The sequence below is a fragment of the Trichosurus vulpecula genome, chromosome 5 (genome assembly GCF_011100635.1).
Source record: "Trichosurus vulpecula isolate mTriVul1 chromosome 5, mTriVul1.pri, whole genome shotgun sequence".
NCBI lineage: Eukaryota > Metazoa > Chordata > Mammalia > Diprotodontia > Phalangeridae > Trichosurus > Trichosurus vulpecula.
In genome coordinates this window covers 121,083,358-121,106,013 of record NC_050577.1, presented here as the reverse complement: position 1 = coordinate 121,106,013, position 22,656 = coordinate 121,083,358, and the positions used below count along the sequence as shown (strand labels likewise).

Genomic DNA, 22,656 nt, shown 5'->3' with positions numbered 1-22,656 from the left:
GCAAAACAAGGATTTTCCAATATTCTTTCCACTACACTGTGCAGGGCTCACAGACCATTTGCTTAGTAATCTATCCGGAATTTTGCTAGGGATCAATTATTACCCTCACAAACCATTTGCTTGGTAATTTATTCCAGAATTTTGCTAGGGAGCAGTTGTTACCAACTAATAGTTTCTAAATCTACAGGATTTTTTAACCATTTTTGAGGAATAGAATAGCATTTATCTGATTCCAGTCCTCTGTTATCTTTTCCATTCTTAATGATTTCTCCAAGAAATGACTCAGGGTCAACATGTAGATCTTTTTTCATTGCCCTGGACTATAATCTGTCTAGGTCTGACAGTGTGGTACAGTGGAAAGAGTGCTGGCTCTGGAGAAAGAAGACCTGGGATAAATGATGAATAAATAGCAAGAGTTTTACAATGGGCTCCATGGAATATTTGAAGGACCCAAAGAAGGCCTTCATGACCTTGGGTAGATCTTTTGTGAAAGAACTATGGAAAGATATGGGGCTGAACAGAATGACAAGATATGGTTGAAATATGATAGGAGTCAGTCAAAGGAGTATTGGCATCAGTGAGATCATGAATCTTTTAAAGTATCCTCAACAAAACTCCCTATGGGCCCTAGCTTATGTGAGAGCAAAGGCAAGGAAGCCAGTGTATAGAGGGATACCATGAGCAGACCATCAAAGGTACAACACTCCTTCCCTTATTTTTCCCCTTCCTGTTTGCCTCTCTTCTCTTCCAGGTCCTTAAAAAGAAGACCATCTATCCCTACATCTAAAGAAAGATACTTTTAAAATCATAACAGGAAAAGCTTGCTTTTTGAGATGTAAGATGAAATCTATTTCATGCATCTTTTTACATTTCAAACCCATCTTCCTTTTCCCTCACCAAAATATAAGCACTGTCACCACAGCATTACTCATTTCTGTTCAGTTGTTTTTCAGTCATGTCCGACCTTGGCAAAGATACTGGAGTGGTTTGTTATTTCCTTCTCCAGCTCATTTTATAGATGAAGAAACTCAGCCAAATAAGGTAAAGTGACTTGCCCAGTTAGTTGTTGGAGGCCAGATTTGAACTCAGGAAAATGAGTCTTCTTGACTCCAGACCTAGTACCATCCGCTGTACCACCTAACTGCCCTTAATCTCACCCATACTTCCTACATTTCTTCCTACCTAACCTCACACCTGGGCTTTTCCAGAAGAATGTTTTTGTCCTAGGTCATTATCATGTCCAACTCATTTCCATTATTGATCTATTTACCTCAATCAAGAGACTTAGCAAGTACAGCCTCGCTTTACCTCAACTGACATTCAGGAATTCATTTCAGGGATAACTGACTGGCTTTTGCAACCTAATGTTGTAAAAGTAGAATGTTTCTACAATCTTTTTACCATGCTATTTAAGGAAAATTGAAGTCCTAGACTTTGTTAAGGTTCATTTACTACCTTAATTTGGGGTACTTAAAAAAATCAATAGCAATCTTGATTCCCACCAGAGATAAGTGGTCCAAATCTTTAACTATGCATGAACACTGGAAATTTAAGAAAACATAAAAAGACCATTTGGTCCTATGATTCATTCCCTTCACTGTGCTCTTTTCTTCTTAAATCCTATACCACATCTAAAACCTGGATTTAGGAATGAGGAGACTTGGGTTTTTCTACTGGAGGTAGGAAGGGATAGAGGTGTCCTGCTTTGAGGTCTGTATTAACTGGAGGGTTGTGATTTTATTTTCTTCTGGCTTTATTCCATTCAACAAGCATTTATTAAGTCCTTGCTATGCCAGGCACTGTGCTATGTTCTGAGGATACAAAGAAAGGCAAAAGACAGTCTGTGATCTCAAGGAGTTCACAGTCTATTGGGGCAGACAACATGTAAATATCTTATACATGCAAATATCTTATACACGCAAGGTATCTACAGGGTAAAGAAGAGGCAGCTTCAGAAGAAAGGCATTAGCATTAGTGGGGAGAAGGGCAGGGAAAGACCAGGAAGACTTGTTTTCCTTTATTATTTGGGTAAGAAGAAGAATCTACCTCTCCTGAGTCTTAAAGGTAGATCAGTTATATTCATAAGGTATCTTTATATACAGTATTGCAGAACAGAAAGATCACTAAGATTTAGAATCAAAGAATGTGGGTTCCCAACCCATCTCTTTTCTTGACTACCTGTGTGTCACTGGACAAGTCACTATCCTTCACCAGGTCTCAATTTCTCTTCTATAAAAAAAAAGACTGAGCAGGAGTCTGGGGGTAGGAGGGAAGGTGGCCTGAGTGATCTCTACAGTCCCTTCCATTTCTAACATCTTCCATATTCATTTTCTGAATAATCCTCTCAAATGATGGGAATAATATAGCCCAGTTGCCACTCTGGGAAAAAAACAGCTTCAGATTATCATCAGTCAATGTATTATGCACTCTCTATAAGCCAACAGCTGCAAAATGAATCAGACACAGAACAAATCTTGGGTTTATTCCATTCCATATGTACATGCACTGCACTGTGCAACAGTCCCTGCCCTCAAGAAGTTTATGTTCTACTAGAGAGGAGGAAGGGGAATTCAGTATGTACATGGACAAGTAAGTACAAAGTATATTCAAAGTAATATAACGTAATTTCCATAGGGAGAGAAAACTGACAAGTGGCGGGGTCAGGATAGGCCTCATGCAGGAGGTGGCTATTCAGCCTGATTTTGAAGAAACGCAGAGATTCTAAGAGGCAGAGGCAAGAGTGGAGAGGAGAGTGCATTCCATGAATGGGGGAACCCCCTGTTCAAAGACACAGTCGTAGTGAGTGAAGCAGCCAGGTAGCACAGCAGATAGTTCTGGGTCTGGAATCAGAAAGACCTGAATTGAAATCTAGCCTCAAATATTTACTAGCTGTGTAACCCTGAGCAACTCTGTGTAACCCTTAACCTCTGTTTGCCTCAGTTTCCTCATCTGGAAAATGGAGATAACAATGATAACATTAACCTCTCAGGGTCGTTGTGAGGATCAAATAAGATGACAATTATAAAGTGCTTACTTAGCGCAGTGCCTGGAACACTATAAGCGTTATATAGATGTTAGTTGTTATTGTTTATTATTATTATTATTATTAATAGATTAGAGTAAGTTGTTTAATCTCTGTCTGACTCAATTTCCTCAACTGTACAATGGAGATCACAACAGCGCCTACCTCACCAGATGAGGATGAGGATCGAATGATCTATTCCTAAAACACTTAGCACAGTGCATGGCCCATAGTAGGTGCTGTATAAATGCTTGTTCTTGTGGCTGCTGTTGCAGTTTTTGGTATCTAAGCCACGACATCATCTCCTTTATACTGGGATTATCATGTTCTGACGTTGAAGGAAAAGAGTAGCAAAGTTAGTGAACAGAGCATCATTTACCACACTCTCCTTCACCATATGTGACAGACTACTGTGGTGGCCTGTTTCAAATCTCCTGCCATATTTAAATGCATCATTAAATCTGGTTAAGGGCACATTTCATTTTCTGCCATATCTGTGGAACGGGGGGTCTTCATCATGAAAGAGTCCTTCATGGACTCAAAGATGGGGTCTCCCTTCAGCCTTCTCTTCTCCATGCTTTAGCATCATAATCTTTTTTTTTCCTTCCAGTCTTTCCAATGAGATTCTATTTTTCGAGCTATTAATCACCTTAGTAGCTTTTTTTCTGAACTCTGTTCAACGTTGCCACATTGTGCTTGAGCATGTTTAACAGAAATAATACATGGAATGAATCAATGAAATGGATCAATGAAGATGAATTTTAAAAAACTATTTCTATTAAGTGCTTATTATGTGCCAGGTACTACACTAATCACATGGCAAAGGGGGCTGTAATAGAAACCCAGCTTTGATTCTATCACTCTACCAATTCCCAAGGCCAAAGGAAAGCTACTATAGACAGATTTTTTTTTTAAATATCAGCAGTGAGTCACAGAGTAATTCACTTCCACATAAACCCTGGACACATGCATTGATAGAGGAGAGCCCATTAATAATGGAAGCTAAAATCACATGTGTAAACACATTGCTTTTAATCTATCCAATTATTTCGCCATAAGCACTAAACATGCATCACAAATTATGCTGTCTTTAAGACGTTCCACAATGACATGTAGCTAGAAAGATTCATTGCTATGGTCTAATGGAAGAGTTTTCTGGGGAAATGAAACTTCTGACTCTCTGAGGCATAATCCACTATTTCTTTATCTCATTCAAAGAAGATGGGGGTGGACTACTTAGAGAGAGGATTACACAGCACAAAACCAATGTGCAAATCTTGTCAGTATTTCGCACCAGTTCCATATCAGTGCATTTTCTTTTCATTTACTTAGTTTGTCATCACTATGAAAAGAAAAAGATCTATAAACCACTTGACATATGGCCTTGGAGACCACACAAAAAGCACTTCTTCTTTGGAGATTGTTCAAAGAAATGGTAAAACATAGTGCTACACATACACATACACACACACACACGCATACACACACACACACCCTTAGTCAAAATCTGAGTCCTGCTTGTTTTCCTTACACCCAGATGCCAGGGCTAGGATTAAAGCTTGAACTACATGAACTACCTGGTTATAGCTCTGAGCTTACCTGCTTCCTGAAAGCCCCTCCCCCGTTGCTGACTGTGCTATTTCTAACCCTGTCTTGAGGTCTCCTCATTGACTTTACTTATTCTGTGTTTGGCCTGCTTTCCTTGTATTTCACTTTCTAGTATGTGTCCCCACCATGGTTTTGAATACCATGTTGTCTTGGTGCCTCATGTCCCTGTTTAGTTGAACTGTCATTCAGTAGGTTGGGTTTATGGATGTTGAATCCCCTACTGACATTTCTAGGGTTCTGATTGTATGTAATGAGCCTGTTACCTGGCCGGCAGGCCACCACTATCATCTGCTAGTCTTGGTGACACCACTCCTTCAAGTCATAGCAAAAATTAGACAAAGACAAGGACAGATCTCCCAGAACCATCATGCCGTACAAAAATCATTTCAAGAACTCAAAACAGCTAACACTGTCTCTGTTTCAAATCCCTGTCCTGCAATTTGCTACCTCTGTGACCTTGACCAAATCACTTAACCTCTTTTGTTCTTAGTTTGGTCATCTGTAAAATGGTTGGGGGCAGGGCAGGGAGGGGGGGGGGTTTGGACTAAATGGCTTCTGAGATCTCCAGCTCTAGATTTATAATGCTGTGACCATGGCTAGGTCACAATTAACCAGAATCAGGGCTCAAGAATGGGGACCCCATTTGTTGATTCATTCACTTGCTCTCTCACTTCTAGGTGGGTGCAAACTGCCTCACTCCACTACTCATGGACCCCAGAATCTCTAACATGGAAAGGAACTTAAAGGTCAGCCTATCCAAAGTGTGCCTGAGAATGAATCCCATCTACAATGGTCCTGATGTAAGAATTGAGGTCATACGGACTCCATTTGAAGACCTCCAAACATGGGGAGCCCACTAAGGACCACATAATACCATACCACACAGCCATAGTCATTAGGAAGTTCTTCCTTAGATTGTCTCAAATTCTGACTTGTAGCTTCCACCTATTACTCTTAGTTTTGCCCTCTGCAAGCAGAAGGTCAAGCAAAACAAATCTAATCACTCCTCCATAGAACAGCCCTTAAATATTTAAAACCCCAATCATTCTCTCCCAAACCTCAACCAATAGTCTCTTCTTTAGAATAAATGCCCCCTATATTTTCACCAGATGCTCATATGACATAGTCCTTCACTTCCTACTTTCCCCTTCTATTCCTTTCCTAAACCTAATCCCAAATTGAATTCTGCCTCCTCCTTAGTGAAGCACAAAAGGGAAAGTTTCATAGTTCCCTACCTCAAATCCTTTCTTGGAATTCACCACTGCCAAACTAATCAGAAAGTCAGAAAATTTGGTGGGAAAACCCAGTGTTGTGACAAGAAAGCCTTTAGTATAACATAAGTCAAAAAATTAAACTGATTCTGGTCCAGGAAAGTACCCAAAGAAAATTTCAGAAGCCAAATACATTTTGTTATTGTTTTTACCGTCTCCCCCAGCAGAGCCCTAGAGGGGGCTGTACAGGAGAAAAAATTAGTTTGGGGAGGAGGAAAAGGGACCTACAATTGCACAAGAGCAAAGCTCATAAAACTCTGTATTTTCACTCAAGTCATTCTAAAACCCCAGAGGTAGGATGCATGGACTGGGTTGGGGGAGGGGAATGAAGAGTAGAAGAAGGAATGTTGCAGCACCCTTAAAAAACCTGTCTACTTAGAAAAGAGGTTCAATCATAAGGTTTCCTTTAAGTCATTTCTCCCCCAGGTTTATAAACTAAAATGGCTTGTTTCAAACCCACTTCATGAGCCAATGAGATAGTTAGGCAGCATTACAATTTTCAGAAATGAGGTATAACATATTTTTTGGAGGGGGGAAGGAAGAACAATTGGGGTTAAGTGACTTGCCCAAGGTCACACAGCTAGTGTGTCAAGTGACTGAGGTTGAATTTGAACTCAGGTCCTCCTGACTCCAGAGCCAGTTCTCTACTCACTGCACCACCTAGCTGTCCCAACATATTTTTTTTTAAAAATCACTAGAAAAGATATTAAAATGGGAAATATTGTCACAGTTATGTTTAGATCATAGGAAAGAGTCTGATGAAGTGAATTGTATTTTTACTTTGGGGTCAGAATCTTCTTGAATACAATAGAAAGCTAGGCTCCATTGGAAAATTCTCCATCCTGATTTCTAAAGCTCCAGTTTCAAAAGACCCAGACTTCCATGAGGCCAACGACACATGCATATCTAAGGAAGGATAGAAGAGCACAATGCTGAAGCAACCTGTTCATTTAGACTGATTAGTCAATTGAGAGAAAAAATTTACTTAAATCAATGGTTTAAATGAGTTGTCCAGTGAAGGTACCAGATTGTTTGCTATTAATTGCCTGCTGAGATGTAGCCTGTGTGGTGTTTACGTTATTTATTCAGGACACCTCTGGCCAAATGATCCCCATCCCCCAAAACCCAGATGATTAAACTACATAATGATCAGGTAACCAGGTGTTCACGTGTTAAAGTTTAAAGACTTGTCCATGACTTGTTACCCCTTTACAAAGTTTGAAGAAACATTCCATGATAGAATTGGGGGGTAACTTGATACTAGCTGGCTCAAGTTTGGACTTGTCACAGGTTGCCTTTAAAAAGCTATCTTGCCAGCTCTGGAGGAGAGGAAGAGGAAGCGGGAGAAGGGGCTGAGGGGAAGACAGAAAGAGAGGGGGAAATCATTGTCAAGTAGAGGGCCTTGGGAACAAAGAGCCAAGTATGAAGGAAGGACCCAGAGGATCATTTTTGGCCTGAGCTACCGGACCAGTAGGAAACAATGCACCCATGATGGAGTGGGCCTAAGACATAGACAAACCAGTCTTCAATAACTGGGATCCCTGGAACCTGGGAAAGGTACCAGCTATTGATTCAACAGAGTATTTGCCCTAGCAGCTGGGAGTTGAACTATGGCGAGTAATAAGAGGTACCCAATTAAATAGCCCACCCAACAGAGAGGCTTCACCCAGTGGGGAGAGTGGGGAGCACAATAAGGACATCACAAGAAAATTAGGAAAATAAGGACTCTACGATGCCAAAGGCATGGATTGCCTTTGCCACATGTTTTCCCTATGTGTGCCTCAAAAGCAGGCTAAGTTTATGCCCACTCTTCACACTTACCCTGTGTGTGGTTGTAGAGGGGTGTAGGAAATGTTTCATAGCTACTATTTTGACTATACTATCCAAGTAAATGTCTTTTATTTGAACTAATTTTGTCTCCTGGCTGAGTAGTAAAGGTAAGCACACCAGTGGGAAAACATGGGCCATACTTCTAAAAATGTGGACACAAAGAGTGACCTAGAACCTGGGATAGTGGTCACCCCCTGGGAATCCAATTTTTAAATGCTGACCTAGGGGAGTAGCACCAGGGTGAGCTTTTGGATAATGCAAAAGTATCTAGTTTGTAGCATCTACAGAACATTATGTATTATTTTAAAAAAACATTCAATTATCACTTTTTGCAGAATGATATGATGATTTATTTAGAGAATCCTAGAGAATCCAGTAAAAAACTACTTGAAATAATAAACAACTTTAGCAAAGTTGCAGGATATAAAATAAACCCACATAAATCCTCAGCATTCCTATACATTACTGACAAAGCCCAACAGCAAGAGATAGAAAGAGAAATTCCATTCAAAGTTACTGTAGGCACTATAAAATATTTGGGAGTCTTTTTGCCAAGACAATCCCAGGGCCTATATGAACATGACTATGGCACACTTTTCACTCGAATAAAATCAGATCGAAATAAATGGAAAAATATCAGTTGCTCATGGTTAGGCTGAGCTAATATAATAAAAATGACAATTTTACCTAAATTAATCTATTTATTCAGTGCCATACCAATCGAACTACCAAAAAATTATTTTTCTGAACTGGACAAAATAATAACAAAATTCATCTGGAAAAACAAGAGGTCTAGAATATCTAGGGTATTAATGAAAAGACATGCTAGAGAAGGTGGCTTAGCCATACCAGATATTAAACTGTACTACAGAGCAGTAGTCATCAAAAATGCCTGGTACTGGTTAAGAAACAGGGGTGTGGATCAGTGGAATAGGATAGGTACACAAGAAGGAGAAATCAACAAGTTTAGCAATCTACTCTTTGATAAACCCAAAGAGGCCAGCTTCTGGGCTAATAATTCACTATTTCACAAAAACTGTTGGGAAAATTGGAAAATAGTAGTGCAAAAACTGGGCATAGACCAATATCTTACACCATATACCAAAATAAAGGCAAAATGGGTTCATGATTTAGGAGTAAAAGCTGATACTATAAGTAATTTTGGAAAGCAAGGAATAGTTTACTTATCAGATTTATGGAAATGTAAAGAATTCATGACCCAACAAGAGATAGAGAGCATTACAAAATGCAAAATGGATAATTTTGATTATGTCAAATTGAAATGTTTTTGTACAAAAAAAGCCAATGCAACAAGAATTAGGAGGGAAGCAGAAAATTGGGAGAAAATCTTTGAAACTAGTATCTCTGATAAAGGCCTCATCTCTAAAATATACAGGGAGCTAAGCCAAATATATAGGAATACAAGCCATGCCCCAATTGAGAAATGGTCAAAGGATATGAACAGGCAGTTTTCAGAGGAAGAAATTAAAGCTATCTATAGGCATATGAAAAAATGCTCTGGATCACTACTGATTAGAGAAATGCAAATCAAAACAACTCTTAGATACCACATCTCTCCTGTCAGATTGGCTAAAATAACAAAACAGGAAAATGATAAATGCTGGAAAGGATGTGGGGAAATTGGAACATTGTTGCACTGCTGGTGGAGTTGTGAGCTGATCCAGCCATTTTGGAGAGCAGTTTGGAACTATGCCCAAAGGGCTATAGAAGTGTTCATACCCTTTGACCCAGCAATACCACTTCTATGGTTGTATCCCAAAGAAATCACACAAACGGGAAAAGGACCCATATGTACAAGGATATTTATAGCAGCTCTTTTTGTGGTAGCCAAGAGTTGGAAATCAAAGGGATGTCCATCAATTGGGGAATGGCTGAACAAGCTGTGGTATATGAAGGTGATGGAGTACTATTGTGCTATAAGAAATGGGGATGATGCAGACTTCATAACAACCTGGAAAAGCCTACACGACATAATGCTGAGTGAGCGGAGGAGAGCCAGGAGAACACTGTACACAACTACAGATATACGGATTCTGTGAGGACTAACCCTGACAGACTTCACTCTTCTCAGCAACACAAGGTACAAAGACAACTCCAAAGGACTCATGATGGAGAATGCTATCTACATTTGGAGAAAGAACCATGAAGTATGAATGCAGATTGAGGCATACTTCATGATAGCCTTCCCCCCCCCCCATTTTTTTTACTTTTCTCTCTTTTGTTTTTGTTTTTGGGTAGGTTTTTTTTTTTGGTCCTGTTTCTTCTCTCGCATGATTCATTTCGTTGATCACAGTTCTTCTCCATAACTTTACTAGTGTGTAAATTAATTCAATGCGAAGTTATACATGGAAGCTATATGGGATTCCATGCCGTCTGGGGGAGGGAGGGAGGGAAGAACATCTGGAACTCAAAATTATGTATAACTGAATGTTGTAAACTAAAAATAAAAATTTTAAAAAAAATAAAAAAAATATTCGCTAAATGCATACCATGGGCCTAGTGCTGTGCTAAGGACTGTGGTGTTATAAAAAAAAAAAAAGAGAAGACACATGGGCACTTATCTCACAAAATCTATTCATCATGCTAGTGTTCAAGCCCATTTATTGTCTAGCCCTATCTTTCTTACAGTCGAACTTTATAATAATAATAATTCACACTGTAGAGTACTTAGTTGTTTACAAAGTTCCTTTACAAGTCATCTCTTTTCACATGTAGATTATAAGCTTTTTGAGGGCCAGGGCTGATTTATTTTTGTCTTTCTATCCCTAATATCTAAATGGGGCTCAGTGAAAAATTGATCTTAATAAATGCTTTTTGAACTGAATGGAATCTTTACAGCCCCCTTACAATGTCGGTAGGGCAGATGTTATTTTCCTCATTTTACAAATGAAGAAACCGAGGCTGAGAGGGCTGAAGTTATTGCCTATAGTCACATAGTTTACTCATAGTTCATTGTTCTTTCTTCTATACTACGGTGTGTTGGTGATCAAAATGGGCTCTCAGCACTTAATTCAACCAAGTGCCCTTGAAGAGTTTGGCCTTTATTTCCTTGATTAAATTGACAACCTCCTTGCCTCCAGGGAAAGCCTGGTTTACATGGGTTTGAGTGACATGTTTGGGACATCAGAGGCTTTTAGACCACTTAGACCTCTTTGTGACGATTCTAGGTCACGTGGGTGAGTCGTATATGTGACTCACCCCTGACCCTGAAAAAGATATAAAACCAGAGGTTGGCTTTCTCTTTTTCTGGAGTTCTGACCCACAGCAGGAATGGCATGCGTGACTCTGGGCCAGCCATTGTTATGAGCTTCCCAGCTGAACTCAGATGTTGGTAACTGTGAATTGTATTTGGTCTGTCTGTCGATATTTGTAATTTGTTTGTATTTGCTCTGAAGGTCAGAATGCTGCCTTTTTCCCCTGAACTAAGTGAATGATATTTGTATGTTAGATTAAAGTAAGCTTGTCAACCCCTTAATGTTGCTTTCCTTAGTAAAGCAGATCAAAAGAATCTGGGCTTGCAGTGTTCTGTGAGCTGGTTTTTCTTGGTTTTACACCCCCCACAGCAGCTGCTAGACGGATTGTTGAAACATATGGCTCTCCCTATATTTCAACCAATCAAACAACAAATACTTATTGAACACCAAAATCAGTATAATCTATCAGCTCTGGGTGCTTTAAGGAAGATGAGGATGTATAAAAAAAAGATCCCTGCCCTTGAGGAACTTATGGTCTAATTATCAGATCATAGATCTCCCTCTACCTCTCCATATCTCTGTCTCTGTCTCTCTCTGTCTCTGTCTTTGTTTCTCTGTGTCTCTCTGTCTCTCTCATACACACACACATATCTCCTTTGCTCCCATGCATTAAATAATCTATGTAAATAGATTACAGAATTACATATCCAGCTCTACCAACTGTCTTTCTGCTTGATATGTCCATCTTTACGTCCTGTCAACACTTCAAACTCAACAAGGCCAAAATAAAACAAAACTATAGTATATTTCCTCCAAACTTTCCTGCTTCTGTTGATGGCAGCACCATTCTTCTACTCACCTGGTTTGCAGCTTTAGAGTCACTCTCACTTCCTTCCCTCCACCCTCAATCCCTATACCCAATCAGTTGCCAGGTTTTGTCTATTCTATCTGCACAATATTTCTCACATCACAACATTCTTCACACCCACACAAGCTCTACTCTAGTTCAGACCTTGTTCACTTTTCACCTGAACTACTACACTAACCTTCTAAATGGATTCCCTGTCTTCAGGTTTTCCTCTCTCTAATCCATCCTTCAAACAACTGCCAAGCTTATTTTCCTAAAATGGATCTCACAGTGTCACACCACACACACACACACACACACACACACACACACACACACAAATATCTTCAATGGCTTCCTGTTGCCTCTAAGGCGAGTGTTCTTATCCAGGGGACTGTGAATTTCAAAAGGATTTTAGGAGGTCTATGAACTTGGATGGAAAAATATATCTTTATTTTCACTAACCTCTAACTAAAATTTAATATTTCCTTCAATTATGAATATAAGTAACAAATTCCATTCTGAGGAGGAATCCATAGAGATCACCAGATTGCCAAAGGGACACAAAAGAGGTTAGAACCCTTTAGGGTAAAATGCAAAGTCTTACACCTTATAATTAAAATCATTGGCCAACCTAGCTTCTACAAAGCCTTCCAGGATTATTTCCTATTATTGTCTTTCATGTGCTCTCTATTCTAGTCCAATTGGCCTGTTAGCTTTTTCACATTTATGACATTCCACATCTCACCTTCATCCCTTTCCACGGGCAGTTCCCATGTCCAGAATTCACTCTTTCCTAGTCTTTACCAGTTTCCTTTTAAAGGAAGGTTCCACATCCTGCATGAGACCTTCCTTTTTCTACCCAGCTGGCAGAACATTCTCCTTCTTGAAACACCATTGTATTACTCTGTATATCCTTTGTATTCATTTATTTCTATATATGTTGTATTCATCCCAACAGAATTTATAAACCCAGTTTTATAAACTAATGAAGAATAAAATGAGCAGAACCAGGGGAACAATTTACATGAGGAAAACCACTCTGTAGAGAAAAACAATTTGAAAGCTCTAAGGGCTGTGTGTTCAAAATGTTAAATTTTAACCCCGTGATTCTAAAGGAATTATGAAGAAACCTACTATCTACCTCCCAACAGAGAGGTGATGAATTTAAAATGTTGAATGAGAGATACAGCTTTTAAACAGTGAATGATAGAATTGGTTTTGCTTGACTATGTATATTTGTTATAATGAATTTGTTCTCTCTCTCTGTCTCTCTCTCTCTCTCTCTCTTTCTCTCTCTCTCTCTTTACCAATAAGGCTATAGGTTGAGTGAGAAACAAAATAAATACATTTTGTTCATTTAAGAGCAACTTAAAAATAGATTGGGGGGAACTTCAGGTGTGGAATGTTGCATTTACTTTCAGATGAAGTCATGTTTTTAGTTTTGTTTGCTTGTTTTACTTTTAGTTACAAGAGAGCTGTCATTGAGTAGGGGTAATCTGGAAATGTTTGTTATTCTAACTTAGGTCTTCTAATTCCAACTTTTTTAAAAAAAACTGGCTGATATGACACAAGCAAGACACAGATATGAAATAACAGGTCAATAAAAAGAGCAAGTTCAAGAGAGTGAGATACTCAAGTTCAGGCAATATGCTTCACTCATTTACTGCAGTCCTTTTGACTGACAGCCAGCCCTAGTCATTCATGCCTTCCCATGCCACTGGATAGGCTATAGGTGGAGGCAGTTTGTACTCAATGCTGTTACCTCATATCCTCTGTTCTCCTCCCTCATTTTCTAGTCCAGAGATTGGCTAATGATCATTTTTTCACTTGAGAGTAAATTTGTTTCAGAGCATGGGCTGCTGGTGGCACATTTTAAGAAACTGATGTGGGGTAGAGAAATATAAATAATGTCACCTTTCTTCAAGAACAATATTTACTTGCCTGATCACAGCTCTCCCTACCTAACTTGTTTCCTCCCTCCCCACCCCCACCCTTTTTCCTCTGCTACTTTTTCTTTAATACTCCCAAATGCCTGAGACCCCAAGCTCATACTCAGAGTTCTCTCTGCAACCTATGTCCTAGATTGGGGTCCTTCCACCCCCAATGCCTGTGATTGCGGTGGGTTAGACCAGCTATCCACAGTCTCCAACCCAAGAACCTTCCTGGTCTCCATTTCATGGCACTCAGGAGTGGGAGATAAAGGGCAGGAAACAGATGGAACTTGATATGCTAGGTCAAGAACCTATTAGAAGGCTGGAGATAAAAATTAATAAGACTGAGAGATCATGGCAGAGGAATAAGTGTAAGACACAGGGCAATAGGGAGCAGAATTACAGGGGCATCCCTTCCTAGGGAGGAGCTGGAACCAGGCTCTTTATCTTTAAATGTGTGTTGTTGCACATGTGGAGTGAAGATTAAACTGTTCATCACATTAGGGAAAACTGTCAACATTGACATTATTCATTTATAGATACCAGAAAGCTAACAAAGACCAAAAAAAAAGCTAAAAACACAATTGTACTGGGTAAAAGTAATACTAATTACAGTAATTTGTGAGCACTTCTTACCACTTATGGCTAATTACCATGTGCACAATAACTATTATGCATATCATTAATGTGTCATTAATCTTGTAAGCTTTATTTGATTCTGACACTAAACTCTTTTCGTGTATGCTCAACCATCAGTTGCTCATAGAGGTAGCCTGCTCATAACATATTTTTTTTTAAAATGGAGAGACTTTTGGGACGAGCCATGTTGTGTTTCTCCTATATACCCCTCAGCACTTCATATACTAAGAGACATGTAATAAGTGTCCAGAAAGTCTGAATTGGATTAGAATGCAAGTAGTAGGAACAGATATTTATATATAAAATAACATCTTACTGTTCAGTCATTTCAGTCACATCCGACTCTTCGTGACTCCATTTGGAGTTTTCTTGGCAAAGATCCTAGAGTGGTTTTCCATTGCCTTCTCCAAAGAAATAACACGAAAAACATCAAGTCAGAGCTGGCACAACTATAGCTGCTCCCCTGATAGCCACAGAAGAGACTCAGATTAGCAGACACAGGGATTAGAAATAGCTATCGATAGTCCAAGTAGGGACCAGGATCCTAGGCCTGCCTGAAGCTTCACCCCTCCCACCCCAGCACAAAACACTCTTCTATTCCTTTTATGGAGAATTCCTGGGACCATTCTAGTTCAGAACTCCAACCTGGAAATGTCAGAGGATGGGTATAGTTTCCTTCACATGTTGAGTCTTTCCCTCTAATCCAGTGTTTTATGTTCTTATCTAGAGTAGAAGGGGTGAAGGGAAATGGAAAAGAATAGGTCCAAATTTTCACGTCCCTGGAAGAATGGAGGTCATTTGTACATCTCTGAGTATCTTTCTATCATAAAGATTCCATGTTCATAATCAGTCCAATTACCAAGGGTTATTGAGAGACACTAATGAAAATTAGCTTCAGCCCTGTCACAGAACAATTCATCATAGGATCTCTGTTCAGAGCTGGAAGTCACCTCAGAGATCATTGAGTCCAATACCCATACTTTACAGATAAATACATTGTTGTTCAAAGTGATCAATTGTCTTTTCCAGGTAAACTAGTAATTAACAGAGCTGGGATTCTAACTCAGGTCTTCTAAGTCCAAATTCAATGTTCCCTTCACTACATTTCGTTCTTAGATTTCTGCCTTAGAGTGAGACTCCCAATTTCTAGCCATAGAAGGAAAAACAGGGAAAGACAGAGGACCCTCATCAGAGACCACATAATTTTGTACCTGAAAGGGTCAACTAGTTCAAAGTTTCTTAACTTGGAATCCATGAGCTTCATTTGTTTTATGAATTTAAAAACATTATTATAAGCAGTCCATAGCTTTCAACAGACTGCCTAAGTGGGCCATGATATGAGAAAGGTTAAGAATCCCTGACCGAGTGCAAGAACTCATGACAATATGTAAAGTAGGATGAAATAATATGATAGAGACCACCTACATAAATCTTATGGAAATTCAGAATAAGAGAAAGGTCATTGCTGGCCAGAGATCAAAACACAAGTGATCATGGAGGTCTTGACTGGGTCATGACTTAAGGGAAACAATATAAACGGAGACAAGGAAGCTGTTTTGCTTGACATAAAGCAAAGAGGTTAAAGAAATTCTGCATTTCATGTCAATGCAGAATGTTTTAATGCACTAAAACAGGCTTAGACTGAGCTTCTATTAAAGAGGAAATAACATATCTATTTCTTATTTATTAATAGTACAATGTCTATCTTGGTTATCAATATCAAACATGAAATAAAGCACTTGGAAAACAAAGTTCTCCATAAAATTTAAAGAATACTGATGATTTACTACAATGATATGATAATAAAATCAACAGTGGACAAGCTACCTAAATCTTAAAATACTTTTGCACATCAGAGGGTGGGAAAGTCTTTCTATCTTCTTCATATTCAGTTAATAAATTGATTAGCTTTAGCTCTGATGGCTGCTCAACAAAATAAAAATAAAATTAATGGCAGGAGCCAGCACATTCTTCTACTGATGAAGTCTATATAGAATATGTTTTAAAATATGGACAATGAAAGCACCATTTGTTATTAAAAAAACTTAGAATGAAGAATACCTCTATCCTGATTTTTGGAAATCACTAAAATATTCCAGTTCACCAAATTATATTGAAGGCTTGAAAGCATAGTGCTTTTTAATGTTAGAATACCAACTACTTGAGGACAGGGGCTGTTATTTTTTTCTTTGAATCTTTACTGCCTGGCACATGATAGGCATTTGTTAACCTGCTTTGAATTGAACTTTTTTATTGTATGATCCTAGTACAGGTAATAGGAATATCTCAAGTAATCTGTACAATGTCTACAATAGGTTTTATGTTAATCTTACTCAATTCTGGCCCTAATTCCCTAATGGAAACATTATTCTTCTTCATTTGATTTTTGATAAAGGAAAATAGTGTTCAACATGGCTAGGTCAAGTGATGAGGGAAAATAAAAACTCACTAATTTAAGGATAACTAATTCAGACTTTGGCTACTTAGGTGGCACAGAGGATAGAGTGCCTTACCTGGAGTCAGCAAGACTCATCTTTGTGAGTTCAAATCTGGCCTCAGGCACTTACTTAGCTATGTGGGCAAGTCACTTAACCCTGTTTGCCTCAAGTTTTTTCATCTGTAAAATGAGCTGGAGAAGGAAAACCACTCCAGTATCTCTGCCAAGAAAACCCTAAATGGGGTCATGAAGGGTCAGATATGGCTGAAAAACAACTCAACAAAAATTCAGACTTTCTTAGTATTTAGAAGAGTACTAGTCTCAATTTTGTTATTGTATTGCCTTTGAGACCTGGGCTACCTCTACTCCTTGAAGTATTAAGATGAAAAATGTGGTATGTTTTATAAATTTGCATGTCAGTATTGCATAGGGACTATGCTAATCTTTTCTGTACCTTCCAATTTTAGTGAAATTATTCTAGCAATTCATACAGGAGAAACTATGAAGATAACAAATATATATTGGCCAGATTGTGATATGCAGATAGAAGTATAGCCCATTGAATTAGTCCATCAGTAAATATACCTTCACATAACTACATAAACCAAGTACACATGAGCAGAGTTGGATATTATAATCAAACAAAAATTTACTACAAAATTAATCATATATATTGAATGGTAGACATAATTATTTTTATACTGTATTATAGGCATAAATGGTAAGCATCTTACATTGACTATTACAGTAGTCTTATAAAGCCCAACAAAACATCTGTGGGATCAAGGGAGCAGGGAGGAGTTGGAAAAGGGTCTGGTTTAGGGGTAGAGAACCTGCAGCCTTGATGCCCCATGTGGCCTTCTGTGTCCTTCTGACTGAGTCCAAGTCTTACAGAATAAATCCTTTTATTAAAGGGATTTGTTCTGTAAAGTTTGGATTCAGTCTAAGAGCCACACTTGAGGACCTAGATGACCACATAAGGCCTGAAGGCCACAGGTTCCTCTCCCCCCACCCCTTGGAACACAAAGCCTCCCTGAGTCCTAAATACCTAACATTCTGCATAATCCTTGGGATTATAAGGAGCTGAACCTCCCTTCTCTGCAGGATAATAATAAAAGTTTAAATTTATAGGTAGAAGAGACCAGAGACTTTATCTAATTCAACTCCATTTTACAGATGAAGAAACTAAGGCCTAGAGAGGTTAAATGATTTGCCCACAAGTGGTAACTGGCAGAACTGGGATTCAAAACTAAGTCCTCTGTCAGACCCTAAGTTCAAAACTCTTTCCACTGTGCCTGAGACAACAGGGGCATATACATTCCTGGAACTTACAGCCAACCTATATGTTTGAGCCTGAAGAGCTATCTAGCTTGGATTAATTTGTCTTAACCTAGAAAGAAACTTGTAGGGAAGTAAGCACTAAATCCTTTCCCCTCCCAGGGTGGGCTTTACATATAGGGAAAAAAGGAGGCTGAGTAGTATAATTTAAGGGATTTGAGCCCTCCTGCCTCAAAATCTCTCACTCCACAGTACCTGGGGTTCTGTCAATTAAAGATTTGTTTGGCTCTGTAATCAAATGTACCCAGAATTCTCTCCTACAAGAAGAAAAATATCACCTTGATTCAAGTACAATCATTTTGCTAGTTCATATTTTTATATTTGCTAGTTGAGCAAGACATGATCCATCAATAAGTTTTAACTGCCCTATTGTATGACAGACAATCACTAGGCACTGGAGATAAAAGTATAAAGAAAAAGAAGACAATTCCAGGCAAGGAGTGTGTATTCTACCAGGAGACAACAAATACATATGAAATACGTAAATGTAGTTTAAAAATTCAGATTTTATATATATATATATATATATATATATATATATATATATATATATATATGTTTATATATACTACATATATTTAACTTTTCTGTGTGTGTGTGTGTGTGTGCGTGTGTGTATGTGTGTACAAGTGTACAGCTGTAAGTCTTCTGAACAAAACAGGTTTCAAATCTTCTTCACTGACTTTCTTCCTCTACCATGACCAGCCCTTCCTCCTTACTTCCCAAGAACAGCAAGCTCTAGAACCAAAGCAAAAAACGGGAGCTTCAGCTACAGGAGACAACTCCTTCCCTGAACCTGGCATTCCTCCCAACCTGTAGCCTATTACAAACAAGAAGGATTAGGAAAAGGATGAACTTCATGGCCAATGCAGTTTGCTTCAGTAATGGGGCTTTGAAAGGCATACTTCCTCCTCCCTTTGGGACTCCAAATGTAGTCTATTTGGAATTTTCTAAGACAATTTAGATTTTAAAGGTAATTAAAACAATCAGTTTGCAAGCAATTGCCTGAATTATGTATATATACTCTTTCCCTAGGAAGCCATATTTAAAATTAGGCTTTAGTTAAAAGTCAGGAAGTTGCTTTTTAAGTAACAAAGTTTGGCTAGACCTCTTTAGGAATCTCATTTTGTATGAGAATGTCTTTAAATACTCTGCCTAGCAGGATGCTGATGCTTAATCAATATTTCGTTAGTACAAACACCAATATTCAGTATGTTATAATCCCTTTTAATAATACTTTTCATTATTGCCTTAGGTGTGTGTGGCAAAGGAATGGATGGCAGAAGAAAAGGTCATGCTTATTCTAAAAGAAATTTCTCTTTCGTCTCTCAATTTTCCTTTTTCCCTTTTTCTGTCTCTCTCCCTTTTCATTTTTTTCTTCCTTCTAGCATCCCCTCTACCCATCTTCCCTCCCTTTCCACTCCTTTTATCCCTTTCCTTTCCTCCTTCTTTCTTCTATTTTTTCTTTACTTGGGGGAGGGAAAGGAAGCAAAATCTACCCACATGAATGTGCAAAGCTGTTTCTATCCAATCTCTAATCTTTTTTCTTGTTACTGAGGGTAACTAGTATCTCTGAGTTCCTGAGGAAAACAGAAGGCAGAGCAGATAAATGCTTGGGGTGGGGAGGCACACAGAGGACCTTAGCATTGAATGGAACTTTAGAGATCATTTAATACGAGAGAGCGAGAGAGAGAGCGAGAGAGAGAGCTGGGATTTTGGAAGGACTGAGAAATATTTTGACAAAAAGATCAAACTAAAACACCCCAAAGTTTTTCTTACTGCAAGCTTGTATTAAGCTCCTACTATACGCAGAGATAATATGAGATAAGGTTGGAATTCATCAACTAGGATTTAGGCAACTGTTTAGGCAGCAGGTGAAATGTAAAGGAAGTTATCCATCTCAACCATGGCACTCATGGGCTGCTACCCTGGGCAAATCTTCTAAGGCAATTTTCTAAGACTATAAATTGTAGACAGGGTGTCCACCTGCACTGGAAGTGGTAATTTCCTTATATGGGAGTTACCTAACAGCAGTGAAATCACAGATCTAGTCCCTATCCCATGTGCCATGGACTGGAGATACAAAGACAAAGTCCAAATGGTTTCTTCCTTGGAATAGTGTTAATTCTATCAGGGGAGAGAGAGAACACAGACACAGAAAAATATATATACAGGGTGCCCCTAAAGTCTGGACACAAAGGCAAAAATTCATATTTTGAAATATTTGGAATATTAACAGACCTTAGCCCCCTTGACTTCTTTTTTCTGGGGTATGCTAAAGGAGAAGGTGTACTCAATGAAAATCACAGATGCAACACACTTGATTGAATGCATAAAGACTGAATGTGCTAAAATTGATGGGCAATGTGGAGTTATTGCATCAAGTTCATGTGAATCTTGCGAAGCACATCAACCTTTGCACCACAAATGATGGAAATCATATTGAACATGTTATTTGTTAATATTCCAATTAAACAAAATGTTGTTGAAAATTTCATTCATTTCATTTCTTTAAAATATGCATTTTTGCCTATGTGTCCAGACTTTAGGAACACCCTGTAGAATAAAATACTAGGTAAATTATTAGTAGGGGGTTCTGGTAGTCAGAGGGATCAGGAAGGGCTTCATGTAGCAAGTGGCATGTGAATTGGGTTTTGAAAAAGCACATGCAGATGAAGTATGATGTGTGAGAAACAGAAAGGCAGGTTACACTGGAAGATACACTATTGCTAGATTGTAGTGGCTTTGAATGCCTAAGTAGTTTGAAGTTTCTTCAGTAAATACAAACAACGTTGCTTCTGAATGTCATAAAATATTGTGGAACTCCTTATGATTAAGCAAGTAGATTAAAAACTATAACAGGAATACATTTTGGATTAATAGAATAATGCTATGCAGTGAAGTAAACACACTTGGAAAACCACTGGGAATAACAAAAAATTATTTTATTTTTTAAACAGGAAAAACCATAAGACTTTTCTTTCTTTTTTTTCTCTTCTTTCCTTCTTTCTTTCCTGAATTCAATGCCTTCCTGGCAGTCCGTATTCATTGTCCAGCTGTCTGCTTTAATGGCCCTCTTGTTTACAATGGCCTCAGTGATGGTGAAGGGAAGTGATAATAGATCATGAACAAGAATTACAGAGTGTGTGCTCTAAATATATATTTTAAGGGAGGAAGGAGAGTATAAATAAGACCAACAAAGTTGTGAAAACAAAGTTGTGCTAGATCAAAACAAAAACCTTGATTTGTTGGCATCTTCTCTTCTAAAAAAAGAGGCCTTTTCCATGAGCAATGGCTTTCACCAAATCGAAAAAGGCTACAGATGAACATGGTAAAAAAATAATAATTCCACTTTCTTCTCACCTGTTCAAAGATTACTTCTTCAACTATCCTTGGAAACATGCAAATGATGAGTTACCCACTTTTTACCTTCTACCATCTTGTAATGATGGCATAACCTCTTTCCTCACTCCTATGTCACACTAAGACAGTAAAGCTCAGAAAAGTGGACAGTAAGCACTGTTGGATTGCCATAATTTAAAATCAGCATATTCCTCATGGACAACATTCTCACAATGACCTTTTTCACCTGACATAAAACTTGGAATACAGAAGGTACAGTATGGCCTCCAATTCTCAGGGACTATTGAGAAGTAATCAAGAGAGATTCTAATAAAAGGAAGTTAATTACACAAAAATCAAAGAGACATAGTCTAGAGCTCAAAGGGACCTCAAAAAGACATCCATCTAATTCAAACATCGCATCTCACAAATAAGGAAACTGAGATCAAGGCAATAAAGTAACTTGCCTAAGGTCACACAGCTATAAATTAAGCATTAGATAAAGTAAATATAAACATTATAGGGAGAATTTGATTCCAGCTCCTTAAACCCTAAAATCCAATGTAACATGTTGTTGTCTCCTGACCTGAAAAAGCTAAAAATATAATGGAAAAGGCTTAGGTTCTCTCTCCCTCCCCCCCGCAACCTTTCTCTCTCTCTCTCTCTCTCTCTCTCTCTCTCTCTCTCTCTCTCACTCTCCCTCTCTCTCTCTCTTTCTCTCTCTCTCTCTCTCCCTCCCTCCCTCGCTCTTTTCCTTCTTTCCTCCTCTTCTTTATCTTTTCTCTCTTCTTCTCCTCCCTCTTCTTTCATTTCCCTCTCTTCTCCCTTCTCCTGTATCTCTCTTCTCTTGGTTTCAACTTGAGAAACTTGCATGATATCCTGTCAAGGTATATCCAACTGGGCTGGCCCCAGAAGAAATCACTTAATTTCAACCTGTTTGTGGGAATGTTTCTATGTCTTGTTTATTTAAAATTACTTTTTAAAAAAATTAAAGCCCCAATGCTTAGAAATTGTTTTTAAAGGATTTACACATTTTGCTGAATTAGAACTTTTCCTCAAAATCCACCCACTTGCATCATCGAAATCTCTCTCCCTTTTCCAAGCAAAATTGTTCATTCAAGAATGTTTAGTGATCCAAAGAATCAATGATTGTTATCTTCTTAAAGATCCCAA

At 38.5% G+C, this 22,656-nt stretch overlaps 1 protein-coding gene and 1 non-coding gene across 3 annotated transcripts in view; both read right to left on the bottom strand.

The window, feature by feature from the left end:
- Positions 1-22,656, bottom strand: part of GRM8 (glutamate metabotropic receptor 8) — a 1,025,823-nt gene that overhangs the window by 756,114 nt on the left and 247,053 nt on the right. The window lies entirely within an intron of this gene.
- On the bottom strand, positions 17,189-17,291 carry LOC118852461. The gene has a single exon (XR_005010542.1). It is a non-coding gene; the product is annotated as a U6 spliceosomal RNA (small nuclear RNA).